The following is a 16435-nucleotide window of genomic DNA, read 5'->3' on the forward strand; positions in this document are numbered from 1 at the left end:
ACTACAGCCTGCAGGCCAAATCTGGCCAGAGACCTGTTTTCATAAATACTGTTTTATTGCAACTCAGCCATACTCATTCATTTAAGTATTATTGCTGGCTACTTTCTCAATATAATAGCAGCAGAGTTGAGTAATTGTAAAAAGATACTACATGCTCTGAAAAGCCTAAAATATCCAGTCCTTTACAGAAAACATTTCTGACTTCTGGTCTAGGTACAATCCATAACCAAATGCCCTCACATTAATTTCTCTGTTCTACTTGGAGTTTCTTCTTTCTTTCTTTCATTGCTGCTTCTCTTATTCTCCACAGCCATTCTACTGTTCGTCATCTTTGCTGTCCAATTTCTTCTTTCTTTTCCTACTTGTTAACCCAATCTGTGCTAGTAAGTAAACGGGGCTGACATACCACGTTACATCATATCACATTGCATCACTCTCAGTGTTTGTTTTTGGATCTTTTCCACTTAAATTTTGATCACTGCTCATTCTCGGAAGCTTTTTCCATTATTTCTTCATTCATAGTGGCCTGGTGGAGAAAAAGCATAAACATTGATTGGCTCCAGTACAAGAACTGTGTTTAAAGTTGAGCCCTGCCACTTAGGAAGTAGGTTAACTCAGGCATGTCATTGTACTTCTCTGAGCCTCAGGTTCTTCTGAATATAGGGATGCCTTACAGTATCAAAGCATCTAAGTAAGTGCTAGTGTATCTATCATTTGTTCTTTTCCATACAGCTCAGAGTGCTGGTTGACTTCCTTCACTTATGTACATTTGTGAAAATGTAAATTTTACTTCTAAATTTATTGTGGAAGAAATGTGGCTTTTATTATTTTGAAATTTTTGCTCAGATAACAGTAAGGAAATCATTCTTATTAAATATGATTTGAGTAGGAAAGCTTGAAGCTCAAATTGTCAGCATTAAAATATCTCTACAGCAAAAAAAATCAGTATTATTGAATGAATGCCTTTTTAAATATATTTTTTAAACCAGAAGCACTGCATTTTGAGGCTTGAAGGTGATACGAAAGATCAAATGATAAATTTAGAAATTACAGAAATTTTTATTCCTAGATGGCAGAGTTGTGGGTAATATTTTTGTCACTATACTTTCTCTATGGTAGAAGTATCTAGGCAGTGGATAAAAATAAAGACTTTTCCAGGCTGAAGATAAAGTGCATTATTGGAATAATAATTTGCATGTTTTGTTACGATAATGAGACTACTGCTAAGAAATTATCTACTACTTTAAATTAGAGTACTATGATAGAAAAGGTTGCCTGTGTACATTTTATTTGTTTGGAAAGGAGACAATGTTTTCAGGTCAAACATGGTGCAGAAAGTAGAGGAATAATCTTGTCATTTAGGTGCCACTTGACAGTGAGTTAAAGGATCAGGTTCATTCATGATCCCCTCTGCAGACACCTTGTTGCACTGAGTTGGTTATATTTTTACTTACCTATGAGTTTTGGTTTCTTTTTTTTTTTTTGTAAGAGGTGGAAGTAGTCAGGAGTGACTGGATTCCGGTATTTTAAAAAATTTTTTAAATCAGCTTTGCATGTGGCAGTATCGTAACCAATGAGGTTTATCCAAGGTGCAATTATTGCTAATTGAAAACTTTTCCCAATACCCTGCCATGACGACTTGAAATATAGTCGGCATTGGCAATTTTTGACAGTCTCTACGGAGACGGAATTAAAAAAATAATAAATACAGAAAAATCTTTTAAATTAACACATAATTGTACATATTTGTGGGGTACATAGTGATGTGATACACATAATGTATAAAAATCAGATCGGGGATTAGCATATCCATCATGTTAAACATTTATCACTTGTTTGTATTGGAAACATTCAATATCCTCCTCTTAGCTATTTGAAACTGTACGGTATGTTATGGTTAACTATAGTCATCCTCCAGTGCTATAAAACATTAGAACTTAATTCCTTGTTTCCTTTTCTGTGAAAGAAATATTTACCTTTTTTTTGTTTGTGTATTTGTTTTTACTCTCTTAGAAGCTAAACAGGGTCGGGCAAAACAAAACAAACAAAGAAATATTTGCCTTTTCACAAAGATCTTGCCACCTAGTGGGCATTAAAAGTTATTTGTGTTAGAATTTGGGAGGGTGGACAGTTGAATAACATCCTTCTTTCTCACCCAATTTTGGGACCAATGGATAGACCAACAGGATTTAGACATACAGAGATTTAGAAATAAAGCTGGTTGGAGGACTGTGGCCAAGGGAGTTTTCCGGTACTTCGTGCTTGAGTGAGACAGACTTTCCCCTCACGGTATGGGAGAGAGCAGATGGAAGGCACTTACCTGTGGGCAGGCTCGGCCTTCTCCTAAACTCACCGTTCTCATAATTTCCTCCTCCTCCACCAGGGAGAAGATGGGGGAGAGACTGGATTCTTAGGCTAGTGGAAAGTTCTCCAGAGGAAAACATGAAGCTGGGGGAGTGAAGGTTCCCATAAATCTCTGTTAAATGGATAGCTTATGTGCATTTCATGCAGTGGTTATTGGGTGACTGACTACGTCTGTTTTCTCAGTAACTCTATCTCGGCTTCCTCATCTGTAAGAGGAGGATAGTAGTCACATGCCCACAGTGCTATTGCTAAGATTACATGAATTAAGTATGCTTGAAACATTCAGAGATGAGCCTGGCACGTGGTAAACAGTTTGTGCTATTTTTACCTTTAGTGATGTTAGTATTACTTATTACTAATAATTATTAGTCAAAGCATTCAGATGCATTTAAAACACGGAAGAGTTAAATAATGTCCAGTGTTGGTAATAACTGTAGAGGTTTCAGTTCATGTTGAGGAGAGAAAACTGCTAGCTACATGGGAGAAAATAAGTCTTTATTTACTTTTGGTTTCTTTTAAGCATATATTTATTCTTGGTACTGGGGAAGGGATTAGGAAGGAGAATGTTGAGTGAGAGGCCACTTTCCTTAAAAAAAAAAAAAAAATTGTTTTTGTTGTGGGCTGCTGGGAGAGTTCCATAACAGGAGTTCTAGAGAAGTGTGACCTGGGGGTGTTTGAACCCCTTTGTTTTGATACCTCTCACTGCTGTCTTAAAGGCAATATCATTACACAGAAAAAACAGTTGCTATTTATTTTAAATATGGAAGTTTCCAGGAGAAAAAAGAGCTATGGTCTGCATTCCTAATAGCCTACCAAAATACATACTGGAAATTTCTCTGCCTTGGTTGCTTATTTAGATGTGGTTACTTGTGCTGAAAATATTAGTAAGCATCATTTGCTTCTACAGCACATATTACTGTGCTTTGGGATCTCAGATGTTCCCAAAATATCTGTTGAATGAACTGATGAATTTAGGAATGGAGAGAGATGAAGCAATGGAGTAGACATACTTGCACAAGTTTTAGGGCCAGCCCTTTTTGATTTTCTTGCCTACTTAAGATTCATTAAAAAAGCTGATCATTTATTGGGGGTTCACAACACCCCCGATATAACCAGGTCCCCGGGCAGTGTGCATTGCAAGAGATGGGAGAGACAAAGGCACGGACACAAAAACTAAGGTAAAAGGTTGTGGGGAAGTCAGGGGACCACCAGCATTCCTGTGAGCCAGGGGGTGCTGATTGAAGTCTAGCACCCCTTTCTATTCTCTCTTTCATGTTATAGGTCGTGGGTTAGCAGTAAAGTGTATAATCTAAACGGGAACAAAGAGACCACACACTTCCTTCTACTTTACCTAGTTCCTCATTTACTGAGAAATGAACTCAGGAGAGAGAGAGGAACGTTGCCTCAGGCTTAAAATAGCAAACTGCTCTTACCTGCTGGGCTGACATCCCTGGATCATTCTCTCTGCCTTTGGATTACAAGGCGGGGTCCATTTGCAGACCTCCAGGCTGTGGTCCTCAGGCTTCAAGGTGGGTCCATTTGTAGACCTCCCTGATCTATGGAATGTCGCCCTCAAGGCCGAGCAGCTTTTGCTCAATGAACTGACATGTCCACAGGTTGCTCTTTGACAAAGTCCTGTCCCGCTCCTGGGGTTCTCATGTCTCCACCCTAATGCTCAACAATCATTCATGAGAAAAGGCAGCCTATTCTAGGGGCATCTCAGTTTACTTAGCAAATATTGTGCATTGCCTTTGAAAATGGGTTGAACATTTAGTATTTTTCCCTCTTGCCACAGAGCTTAGTTTTTAGATGTACTGTGGGAACTTTATAGTGTCAAGAAAAGTTAGTTCCTATCTTTTTTCTCCTGACAGAATATTTGGTACCATTGATTTCATTATTTCACATTTTGAAGCTCAAGTTCAGTAACCTGAGCATGAAGAAGCCTGGGAAACAGGAGGCCTAAATTATGCTGCTCACTGAGTGACCCTGAACAAATCACTTAGTCTTTAGGTCTGTGTGTCATCATGTGTCCACTGAGTGACAGGGACTGGAAGATTAATGAAGGGTTATCAGCTTCCTAATGACGTGACTATAGGATTTCTTCACCAGTTTATGCTCGTGGCAGGCTGGCCCATTGAGGTGAGAGGTCTCTGGTTTGCTGAGTTAGTTTTAGCTGTATATTCTCTGGTTCAGAATTATTGTTACTTGATTTGTAGAAGCTACAGGTATTTGCTCAGAAGATTTAAGAATATATATGTTTGATTTTTAAAGAGCTCATATTAGGAAAATTTAGATGAAACTTTGTTGGTTCTAATTTTTATTCAGTTCTCAAAACCACTAGTACAAAAAGTCTCCAACTTGTCTCTCCAAACGTGTTTTAAACAGTGTTTATGTCCAATATGTCACACTAAAAATACTATTGTTAAAATTATTTTATGATGAGTAGGGTCATCATATACAGCTCATGTAATGGCCAAAATTCCCTTGCTCTTCTGAATGTGTCAGTGTTTGGCGTGTTGAATAGCCTTTGAAGGCCGGCCAGGGAACCCAGTGACTGTTTCTAAGATTGTTATTTCCTTGGTAAGTACGTTTCATTGTATCCTCCAAACATCAAGAATACGATGAGAGGACCTGTGTAGTAAGGGAAGAAGCTGAGGGTTCGAGCCAGAGATGGTTGAACAGGAGGGTATGTGCTAATGGAAAGACAGAATCCCTCTCCCAGGCCCTGACCCCTCTTCTTGCAGAGGGACATGTGGTGGCATGAGTACCTTTCTTTCCTTCTGTATTAGTTATCTATAGCTATATAACAGTATAGCACAAACGTAGCAGCTTAGATAATATGCAGGTTCTATGGGTCAGGAGTCTGGGAATGACAAGGCTGCAGTTGAGGTGTCAGCCAGGGCTGCTGTCTTATCTGAGGCTCAACTGGGAAAGGATTTGCTTCTAAACTCCTGTGGTTGGCAGAATTCAGTTGCTTGTGGGCTCTTGGGCTGCGGGCCTCAGTTTCTTGCTGTCAGCCGGAGGTTCCCCTCACGCGGCTGTCTCCATAGGCAGCTCACAACAGGACAGCTCACTTTCTCAAAGGCTGCGAGGGAAAGAAACTTGTAGCAGAATGGATGTTACAATCACATACATCCTGTCATTTTTGCCTCACTCTGTTGGTTACAATCAGGTCACAGGACCTGCCCACACAAGGGCAGGGGATTCCCCAAGGCAGGGTAAGAAGAGACATGTCTCTTTGGAGACTGCTGCACCTGAAGTGGCCAGGAATATGGCTTCTCTTCATTCTTGCCTCTCTGTGCATTCTCCTCCTTAACTAGGAGGATGTTTCTTGGCTTTTCTGTTTTTTTCCTTCCTTCTGACCTACAAAGAATTCAACAACCCTGGGTCACTCTTCCTCGTCTTTTCTGCTGTACAAATGCAAAGGAAAAGGTAGCAGGAGACTCTGCCTTCCTAAGCAACTCATGCTGTTGGAGCTCTCCCATGACAACTGGTGTTTTGAGTGTGTGATGCGTTCTCCAAGCAGGTGTCTCTAAGTCCCAGTGTGGCAAAGGACCTAATTGAGGTCTTCTCAGCTCTTGTGTCTTCTGATCACTGTTCTTTTTATGCAAGCACTGAATTCCAAACCTTGTTCACTTTCACAATGTCTTCCTTTTGACATCTCTTGCTATGGCTATCTTGAGGGATTTTTGTTTAGAATATTTTCACTTTGGGTCCTTTTACTCTTTGGCCCCATTAACTGCTCTTTTGTTTTATTTTCCTTTTCTCCCCAGTTATCTGTAGGATGTTGTTTCTTGCTTTTCTTTGGCATCTATTAGTCTTCAATTATTGCTCTTCCTCCTTGCTGAGGAGACCGTGTAGTACGGCGGTTAAGAACAAGGACTGAAGCTACACTGCCTGGTCTTGAACCCAGTTTCTGCTATTTATTAGCTAAGTAATCTTGAACAAGTTATTCAGTTTTGTTTCTGTGTGGCTGACGTTAACATGTCTGAATTTCCCACTGGTCTTCAAGCCTCCAATTGCTGCCACTCTCACTTTGCTCCCGAGATACATGCACAGATACAGGAGCTGACTATTTGCCCTTTATTACTTCAGGAAACTTCACCCCAAGCCCTTTTCTGGTCTCCTGGCAAATTGGGCTGGAACATATTTGAGCTTATGAGGATACTTCTTTTTTATTGTTGTTAACTTCACCCAAGTACTTGCCTTGCTTCCTAAGGATGAGGATTATATCCTTTTTCCAATGGCATATTTAATGAGCACTTACTGCTAGCCATGAGCTTTATTAAACCGTTTGTAGGTATTATGTCTTTTAACCCATAAGTCAACATCTAGTTGTTGTACTGATATCATTCCCATACCAGAGATGAAGAAACTAAGGCTTACAGAAATTAACATGCTCAGGGTCTTCAGGGCTGATTGAGGAACTCAGCTCTGTGTTTCTGCAAAGCACGTCCTTGTAATGACCACAGGACACTGTCTCCCATAGAGGAAGCTCAGACCCGTCATAGTGCACTAGTTCCTTGGGAGAAAGAAGCTAAGAATCCAAAACAATCATGTCTCATGGACACAAGATCTTTTTCCTTCTCTTCTGCAGCCTTAGTGTCTTGTTAGCTTTTGAACTCTGTTGCTTTTGAAACCAGCCTGGGGGCAGCACGCTTGGCCGCACCCTAGAGAGTAAAGCATGCATTCAAAAAGCAGTGTATTCTTTTTAGCCAGGTCTTTATGTGACTGTTGTGGAATCTTAACATTGTATATGACGCATGATTAGGAAATACTGGGCTTTTAAAAATCACAACCAGGATTCATGCATCCAGATTGTTCTCTTTAACTGCATCAGCCAAGTTAATTGCTTATATTCTGGCCATACTGCCATTATTATGCATTCTTTTAAATGAACTTCATCTCTGTCACCTTATAACGCCTTCCTCACCCGCTGTGCTTAGCACAGTGTCTTCTGCCAAATGGGAAGTTCAATAAAGTCAGTTGTTGAAGTTGCTTATAATGCTTTTGAATACCCACAGTGGTGGTAAATTACCATCTTCAAGGCTGAATTTGAGTCTTTGAACTAATCCATTAAAATATTTTTCCATTATAGCAAATAAAGTAGTTTTTGTTAGGAAAAAAGGGTAACTAAACTGTAATGTTTCTTGTGACCATGTACACAGAGTCTAAAGGTAAAAGAAGAGTACTCAACTTATTCTGAGGAATTAGGTATCATTGGAGTGAGGCCCAAAGAGGATGACCGGGAAGGAGTCAAGGAGTGCTTTTCTCAAACATAAAGTTCTGGCTCTTCTATTTCAAAATTGGTATGGCCTCACCTGGTGGGTCTTTCCTTTTTTCTTTTTCCTATTTCCCTTTTCCTTTCCCCTCTCTCCCTCCCTCCCTCCCTCGCTGGGAAGTGCATACTGCCATCCATGAGGCTGTATGCAATGTGGTGCTGAGGACAGCCTGGGCGATAGGCTGCCTGCTGTTTTCAGCAAGGCCTTTATCTCCCACAGATGCCCACTGAGTGCCCAGCACTACAGCGTGTACCAGCTGAATTAGCACTGATGGAAATGATTCATTCCTTCCTTTCAAGAATTTGTCATCAAAAAAAGAAACTCAGTACTGTTATGAAGAATGCTAGCAAATGTATAGCTACAGCTTTCTGTTTGAATGTGTTAGTAGAGACTGTTAACTAAGGTGGGGATTTCTTGTTTAGCACTCCATTCAGACCAATTTAGAAGAGGTTTTTTTTGTTTTGTTTTTTGTTTGTAGAGATGGGGTCTCACTCTTGCTCAGGCTAGTCTTGAACTCTGGGCCTCAAGTGATCCTCCCACCTTGGCCTCCCAAAGTGCTGGGATTACAGGCATGAGCCACTGTGCCCAGCCTAGAAGAGTCTTATATTGCCGTCAAAAGTATGATTTGAACCTATATCCAAAATGATCACATGGGGAAAGAATCTGTGAATTTATTAGACTCTCTACCATAATTGCTTTAGTAAGCACAATAATTGCAATAATATTTTCAGGTGGACTCTGTGCATACATTATGTGTATCATAGCTACTCTGCAAGGTATGTATGATTGTCCCTATTTTAAAGACTTGGAAACTGAGCCTTAGGAGGAGTAAATTACTTGGCACAGATTACACTGCTTTTAAATAGTACAGGTGAGGTTCAAACCTATTTATTTTAAACCTATGTCAAACCTGACTGCATTTCTCATGCTTTTAAAAGGTTTTTATGCTAAGTGGCCAGGCACATAAATCCATAGCTAGTCAGTGAGCATGTTCCTCTCAGTGTGGGGTATAATCTTCAGTTCTTCCCTGCTATTTTTATTGATGTTGGCAAGTTCTTTCTTTATTACTAGGGAAGCTCTCTAGATTTATATGGAGATTTATATGGTATTTGTTCCATTCCGTCCTTTCTTAGCCTGCTCTTCTCCGCTTAAGGTTTGCATAACTTGAAGTTTCTGTTTATTCTTCAAGTAACTGAGGTGATGCTCTCTCTCTTGGTACCTCAGTGTATGAGTGGAGCCATGTCACAATTTTTATTAATGTCATCTCTCTGAATTAACATTGAGACTTCAGGCAATGAAAGCTAACTTAGGCTTCTGTTTGATCAGTGTTGTCTACTTGGAGTCACATGTTCTTCACATAAAATGAACAATAGTTGCATTCTACCTGGTAGAAGTAGGGTGTTTTTATTTTGGGGCCCTTCTGTGAAAGGAAAGAAGGGAAAGTCCTATTTCTAGGTTATTTACCCTAAAATGTTAAGAAATGAAAACCAAAAAGTAACGTATTGTGCTGAATGACTTTCTCTTAGAAAAAGGAAGGCACTTTGCTGGGCATATCCCATTATTCCATGAATTATATGAATCTTCAATATTTGGTGAATTAGACATATGGACAATGTAGCAATTCTGATCATTAAGCACTGGATGTCCCTGGTGGTGGCATAATACCTTTGTTGGATCAAAACACACTTGACTTTGACATTCATCTTACTTATTTCTCACTGCCACATAGTATTGTAGGGGACATTTGATCCTCTTTTACAGTTGAAGGAATTGAGGCTGGCGAAAGATGAATGGGTTTTCCCAAGGTCACATGGCTAGTAAGTGGTAGGATTTTGGACCAAGGCTTTTTGTTTGTTTGTTTTGTTTTTTATCTATGTGTGGTGTCCTTTGGTAGATGGTGGTGGTTTCGGTTGCTTAATTACTCAACTTTCCTGTAAGTTTTGAACAATTTGAGAAATAGAGCAAGGATTCAAATGGGAATCAGCATATCTAGTAGCTTAATTACTGTTAAAATCAGGATTAGAGAACTGAGAAGCGTCAGTTACCTTCTTTGCAACTAAAACATGGATTTGACCCTAGCAACCCTGGCTGAGTCCTCCAGTGACAGCTAGAGAGAAGCTGGGACAGAGGGAGCTGGCCGGCCCTCGAGGAGCAGGGGCCACTGACTTGCTTCCCAAGTGGAAATCAGCAGGCTGTAGGTGCTGCAGGGAACTGGAAGGAGGCCCTTGGTGCCTGGCTCAGAGCAGTGGCTCTTCCGGTCCTCCCAGGCAGATTCATCCCTCACTTTTGAGGAAAAGTAAGAAGGGGGTTGGGGAGGAGAGATGGAGAGAGGAAGTAGGTTACTCTAATACTGTTCCCTCCTAGGTAACATGCTAAAAGTCTCTTCCTGAAAACATAATGGAGACTATTTTAAGGGTTCTTCAACAGTGGAAATATACTGCTCTTTAATTTTTTTCCCCTTGGGGTGATTTTTCTATGTTATTATTTTCTCTTTCCTTTTTGTTTTCAGAAAAAAAGAGAAGAAATGACTTTGACTGTACCTTTCTCTATGTTTTGGGTGTAAAGAAAAGAAGACTAATGGTAGAAACCAGGTAATGGCCTTTATGAGACATGTAACTAATCAGATTCTTTCTTTTTATATCAGGTGATGGAAATGTGCTGGAACAATGGGAGAAGCTGGTAGCTTATAGGAAGCCAAGATGACAAGAACGTTTTTAAATAATCCGTAAGTAAATTTTTGTTATTTCTTTAAGAAACCATGCTAAAAGGATAGCACAGACAGCTTAACAATGTAAAAGAGAAAATGTTTTATAAAGTAAATATCCAAACGCTTCAGACAATTGATGCTAACATTTGAGCAATATTACTTTCGCGTAATTCTTTCTTGGTAGGGTGTGTCATTTTAAGTTGGGTGCATCAGTTTGGTGGATAGAGCATAAGTGTTTGAAGAATTCAAAGAAGATTCCTTGCATAAGGTCTGCATTTAAATTAAACTTGGAATGGCCTGTCTGACATGCAGATATGTGGTGTCCCAGTTGTTCCTTGGGTTGCATTTCTTACTTAAGTACCTTTTGTGGGTATATTTTTGAAGTAAATATGAAGAAATTTGGTAAATATGAATAAAATTGAGTTCTTTGTCTACACCTTCTCCATATCCCTCTTTGTAGATGTCATTTTTTATACACTGGAGGCCACTGATGTTTGTTAATTATCTGACAGTTACATGTGGTTGACTTTGGTTTCATTATGATAGTGATAATGTCAATACATGGGGTAGCTTCGTGGAAAGATCATATATTTTTGAGTCAGACATCCCTACGCCTGACTTGCTCTCGTGCTTTTTAGTAGTTACTCAACCTCTCAAAACCTCTGTTGACTCATCTGTATATTAGATTTGGTAATACCTCTCATGCAATGAAAGACTGTGGAAAGTACTTTGTGCTATGACTGGTACATTATAGGGTCACAATAAATGTACTCTTTTTCCTTATATTTGTATCATGATTTGCAATTTACAGGACTTTATTCTGACCCAAAAGATTGGCCAGTTCCTCAGCTGCTGTCCAGTGGTGGTTAACATTGTAGGTAGCGTATGCTAAATGCTAACAAGTTGCTGAAGTGGAAGGAGGGGTTGTAGTGTTTGCAGGTTTCCCTGGTGTAAATACTCCTACCAGGGCTACCAACAAAAGTCACCGAAACCAGGGATGGGAAGTGATGTGCAGTAGCACACCATTACATAGTTTTCTACCAACCAGATGCAGTAAAAATAAATAGTAAAGTAATTACAAAGTGATGAGTTTTGAGTATTTATTGCCTTTTTTTAGTATAATTTATTTTAATTTTAAGTTTATATAATTTGACTTTTAACGATGGCAGTGTTTAACAATCAGCTTGCCAGAAATCCTGAGAATATAACAATTGGCTCTAATGGACTGGTATAAGCTGGCTTCAACACACCACTCACTAATTGTAGGTTTCCTGTTATAAAGACATTTCTAAGCCACAATTCTTCAATTATCTGTCTCAGCCCTGGTGGGAAGAATTTAGTTTGGTTGATAAAAGCAGGGTTGATTTTTGAATCAGTGCTTGGTGTAACCCAAGTTGTCATGCTCTCATAGCTTCTGGAATTGAAAATAAATACCAAGACCAATTTAGACTTTAAACCTACTTGCTTAAGAGTGTGACTGGAGTTCTTGAGTTGTTGACTAAGCTTCGTAACTGACCCCTGGCATCCTTTGCCTATTCTGGCAGTGGAGACAGGTCAGTTTGCTGACTACCTTCTGAACCTCTTCTCTGCCTTCCCATGCTCCCTCAAGTCTGAATTCCTGTAGGTAGTGGCACTGTGGGGGACAAGCAGCCGGGGTTCCTCCCGGGCTAAACCCTCACGCAGCTTTGCTTTTGATTCAAAAATTGAGTTTTAATGAAAAGTGAATTGTCTCCAGAGAGAAACAAAACAAAACCTGGGCAGTTTAAAGTTCATCTTGGCTTGATTAAATTTTTAGGAAGTAAAATGGAGGAAAGCAAGGAAACTGGATCAGATATCTCAATGTTTCTTCTAGAAGCAGTTTCTTCTTCAGTTTTGTAACTTGCCCTTTAGAAGGGAACAATTGAAGCCTGAAATTGCTAAGTAACAGCTAAGATTGTGGTGGTTGTTTTTATTTTAAATCTCACCCACCTAGTTCTCAAAACACATTCTTTATTGAACCTTAAAAAATGCCTTGGATATTTCAAAACATTCGTTTGTGTCAGTTCTTTGAACCAGACTTACATAATCTTAAAACACTCATTTCCCCTATTTCCTCTTAACACAAAGGGTGTTTATAGTACCCACTGAGTCAGGGATAGACTTGGATTATTGCAAAAGTAATTGTTGTCCATTTCAAGAGGAACCTTGTGATTAAAATCTGAGGGATTTGCCTTTGGATTATGAAATGTTGACCTGTGGCTTAATCAAGTTAAGTAACGGTATCTGTGGTAACTTTGAAAGCAAACGTTGGAATAATAATTAATAGAGAAATTTTACTGCAGATAAAATGTTCTGATTTATATTATTAATATCATCTCTCCCCCCAGAGTGGGGCTTATGTTGTTTCTGAACATCCCCAGTATAGATGAATTTTTTATGAGAGAGCTGCTGGGTGTGTAGTCTTCAGATGTGTAAATTTTACAGTCTTGCATTATGTTCACATTAAGAAACTCGGTAGTTTGCTAGATACTAGGGAGTCATGGGTTTTGAGGGTGGATTCCAGTACAAATAAGACAGGCTTATTCCACTTTTAGAGTTGACTTTAGGAGTTGAGAATCATGTCTGAATATAGAAAACTGCAATTTCAAACGGGATGTGGTAGATGTTATAAAAGATATATAAAATACTTAGGAAACAGAAGAGAGAAATTACCTGAGTAGCAAGAGGCTAGATCAGGGAAGGTTTTAGGAACAGATGACGTTTGAATTAGGTATTTAATGATTAATGCCTTTTTATGAAAATACCTTTTATCAAATTATAAAAGTTAACATTGCTAATTGGAAAGAACTTTAAAATGTGAAAATTATTTAAAAACTCATCAATATTATCACTATCCAGAGATACCATTATTGAGTTTCTGCCATAATAATATGTCAGAAAGAGTATTCTGCCATACTCTTTCTATGCCTAGATTAGATACATGCTTTTTTCTCTCCAAAATGGGTCAAGTTATAACAGTTGTCTTAAAATCTGCTTCAGTTGACAATATATTGAGATAATACCACATCAATAAATATACATCTACATCATTTTTGTTGTTGTTGCCATGTAGCATTCATGTGTATGTGGTCTATAATGTTTCCTGTAACTGGACATTTTGGTCATTTTCCTGTTTTCCTTCTTGTAAAGAACACTATGATGCACATCTTTCTGCATCTGTCGTGGCGCACTTAATTATCTGGACAGGATCTTTGAACAGAGTTAGGGGCAGTGCTAAGTGAACACTCTAGGTAGAAGAAACAGTTTGAGCAGAAAGGCAAAGTGGTAAGGAAAGATTGCATTGTGGGAAAAGGCTAGAATTGTAGTTTAGTAGAATGCAAAGAGCGAAGGGAAGGGGTGCTGAATAGGCTGGAAAAAGAAGATAGAGGGTCTTTGATGCTAAGTCTTTTATTCATTTTCACATGGGAGCCATTTTGGATATAGATATATTATACCTTAAATGAATGACTCTGAATATCTTCAGTTGTCCTTAATTTTCTTTTTCTGGGAAGAAATAAAAATTAATAATTCTGCTTTCCAAATGCTCAAGAACAATCTTTTTAAACTTTTGAGAAGTTTAAGAAACTAACCAGAGCATGAAAAAGTAATAAAAGTCCTGGGAAAAGAGTGTGTGTGTGTGTGTGTGTGTGTAGAAAAATTATAAGACTAGAGGTTTTGAAAAGTGAAGGAAAGATCACTAATAATTCTATTTTCTACAATTAAGGAATTTTAAAAAATTATAATTAAAATTTAAAGATAATTTGGGAAAGATGTAAATTAGGGGAAACATGTCATAATTTAATAATAATACTACCTTTTATTTACTGGGTACAGTCATGCATTGTTTAACAATGAAGATACGTTCTGAGAAATGCATTGTTAGGCCATGTCATCATTGTGCACACATCATAGAGTATACTTAGACCTAGCAACTATATGGTATAGCCTGTTGCTCCTGGGCTGCAAATCTGTACAGCACGTTAATGTAATGAACACTGTAGGTAATTGTAATATAATGGTAAGTATTTGTATATCGAAACATATCTACATACAGAAAAGGTACAGTAAAAATACAGTATTATAATCTTAATGGGACTGCTGTCATATATGCAGCAGATTGTTGACCGACACATTGTTACGTAGCACACAGCTATACTTGTTTGTGTGTTTGTGTTTTAAACGCAGATGGTCCCTGACTTATGGTGCAACTTAAGTGTTTATGTGTTTTAAATGCAGATGGTCCCTGACTTATGGTGCAACTTAAGATTTTTCAACTTTACAATGGTGCAGATGATTCAGTAGAAACTGTCCTAATGTCCTGTCTAATGTATTCAGTAGAAACTGTCCTTCGAGTACCCATACAACCATTGTTTTTCACTTTCAGTACGATAGTCAATAAATTACATGAGATATTCAACACTTTAGTAAAAAATAGTGTTTGTGTTAGATGATTTACCCAACTGTAGGCTAATGTAAGTGTTCTCAGTATGTTTAAGGTAGGCTAGGCTAAGCTATGATGTTTGGTATGTTAGGTGTATTAAATGCATTTTCAACTTAAGGATATTTTCAATTTATGACGGGTTTATCAAGATGCAACCTCATCCAAAGTTGAGGAGTGTCTGTACATAGTTTTACTTAATCTCTCAACAGCCTTCTTAGGAAGAGTCTAGGATTATCTGCATTTTGCAGGCAAAGTCAGGTCCTCAATGGTTGACTTGCCTGAGGTAGGTGAGAGAGCACCAGATTTGGTGTTTTAGTGCAGGCACTGCTGAGGCCTTGGCAAGCCCAGGAATTTCACTAGGATGGTTGTGAGGATACAATGAGGTAGTATCTGAAAGATTTTGAGAACAGCATAAAGTATTGTAGAAATGGAGGGACTGCTTTGTATAACATGACACCTTCTTTTGTCATTACAGGAGAGAAGAAAGCTCTGCTTTCGCCATTTTCCATTCCCTTTGTGGTAGTTTGTATTAATTGTCAAAACATTTGCTGCTCCCTGTAAGAGTGTGGTGCGTATGCTATGTATCCAAGTAACTCCCTCCCTGTGAGAGGATTATACTTTCCCACCCTACTGAATGCTGGTCCCATATGGCTGGCTGGCTTGACCATAGGACTTTCTTTGGCCAGTGAAATGTAACAATAATGTGCCATTTCTGAGCAGAAACTTTAATAGGCATGGCCTGGTTCTGTCATCTCTCTCTTCTTTTTGCCATAAGACTAGCGTGTCCCAGCAGGGTGCTCCTTCTGTCTTGGTCCCTGGGTAAAGAGGACACGGAGCCTAGCCACAGCTTGCCTGCAAGGAGCCAAACAGGAACCTGGAAATAAGCCTCTCTCCATTGCTGACCCTAAATTTTGGGGTGATTTGTTCCTGCAGCATAATTTAACCTAAACTGACTTACCCCCTTTTCTCCCCTTAGGTACCACCCTCTCTCTCTTTCAGACCTGCCATGTACACAGGCACATATGTACGCACACACACAGAGCTGAGCTTCCTTTTTATCTTGAGAGGTGGTACTCCCTATCAATTGCTGCACCTCAGTCCTCCTCCTGCATTAAAGAGGTCAGCCTTCATCAGAGTTTACCAATTCAAATGAGGCGTTTATAATAAATAGGTATTTAGGGTTGACCAAGATGACCCTTTACTGTTTGTAGAACAAAAGTTGGACTTCTAGAGGTTTAAAGTAACCCAAGCCCAGGACCCAGCCTTCAGGAATCTGAGTGTGGCGCAGAGGCTGTGTATCCAATAGCTGTCAAACAGGGCAGACAGTGCTGGGTGCTAGAGAAGAGCTCCGCTTTGATGAGCGACAAACTGTGTTCATGTGTGTCCCCACTATGTCGTACGTCAACATAAGATGCTCTTTTAGTGCCATTGCTTCCTTTTCAGCTTACCTTCCCTTTCCCCCTCTTCCATAGCATGTATTTACCATGCCATTTAATTTATGCTACATGCTAGGCTGCTGTGTTCTCAACTTGTAGTTTTTAGTCAGTTTATACTGCCTCATTCACCAGTTTAGGGTGTATGTCCTTTCTTTGACATATATTGTAAGTTCTTTAAATTCAAAGA

General features: G+C 39.1%; 1 protein-coding gene and 1 non-coding gene across 6 annotated transcripts in view; both read left to right on the forward strand.

The window, feature by feature from the left end:
* The window catches only part of SGMS1 (sphingomyelin synthase 1), a 280335-nt gene that overhangs the window by 159288 nt on the left and 104612 nt on the right, over window positions 1-16435 (forward strand). For all 5 annotated transcript variants that reach the window (XM_045569229.1, XM_045569232.1, XM_045569231.1 and 2 more), the window contains one exon: window positions 10291-10371. The gene's annotated coding sequence lies outside the window, so the exon portion shown is untranslated. The remainder of the gene's footprint in view (window positions 1-10290; window positions 10372-16435) is intronic.
* LOC123650534 lies at window positions 1546-1685 on the forward strand. Its single transcript, XR_006739394.1, has one exon. It is a non-coding gene; the product is annotated as a U4 spliceosomal RNA (small nuclear RNA).

Source organism: Lemur catta, chromosome 14 (genome assembly GCF_020740605.2).
Source record: "Lemur catta isolate mLemCat1 chromosome 14, mLemCat1.pri, whole genome shotgun sequence".
Classification (NCBI taxonomy): Eukaryota; Metazoa; Chordata; class Mammalia; order Primates; family Lemuridae; genus Lemur; species Lemur catta.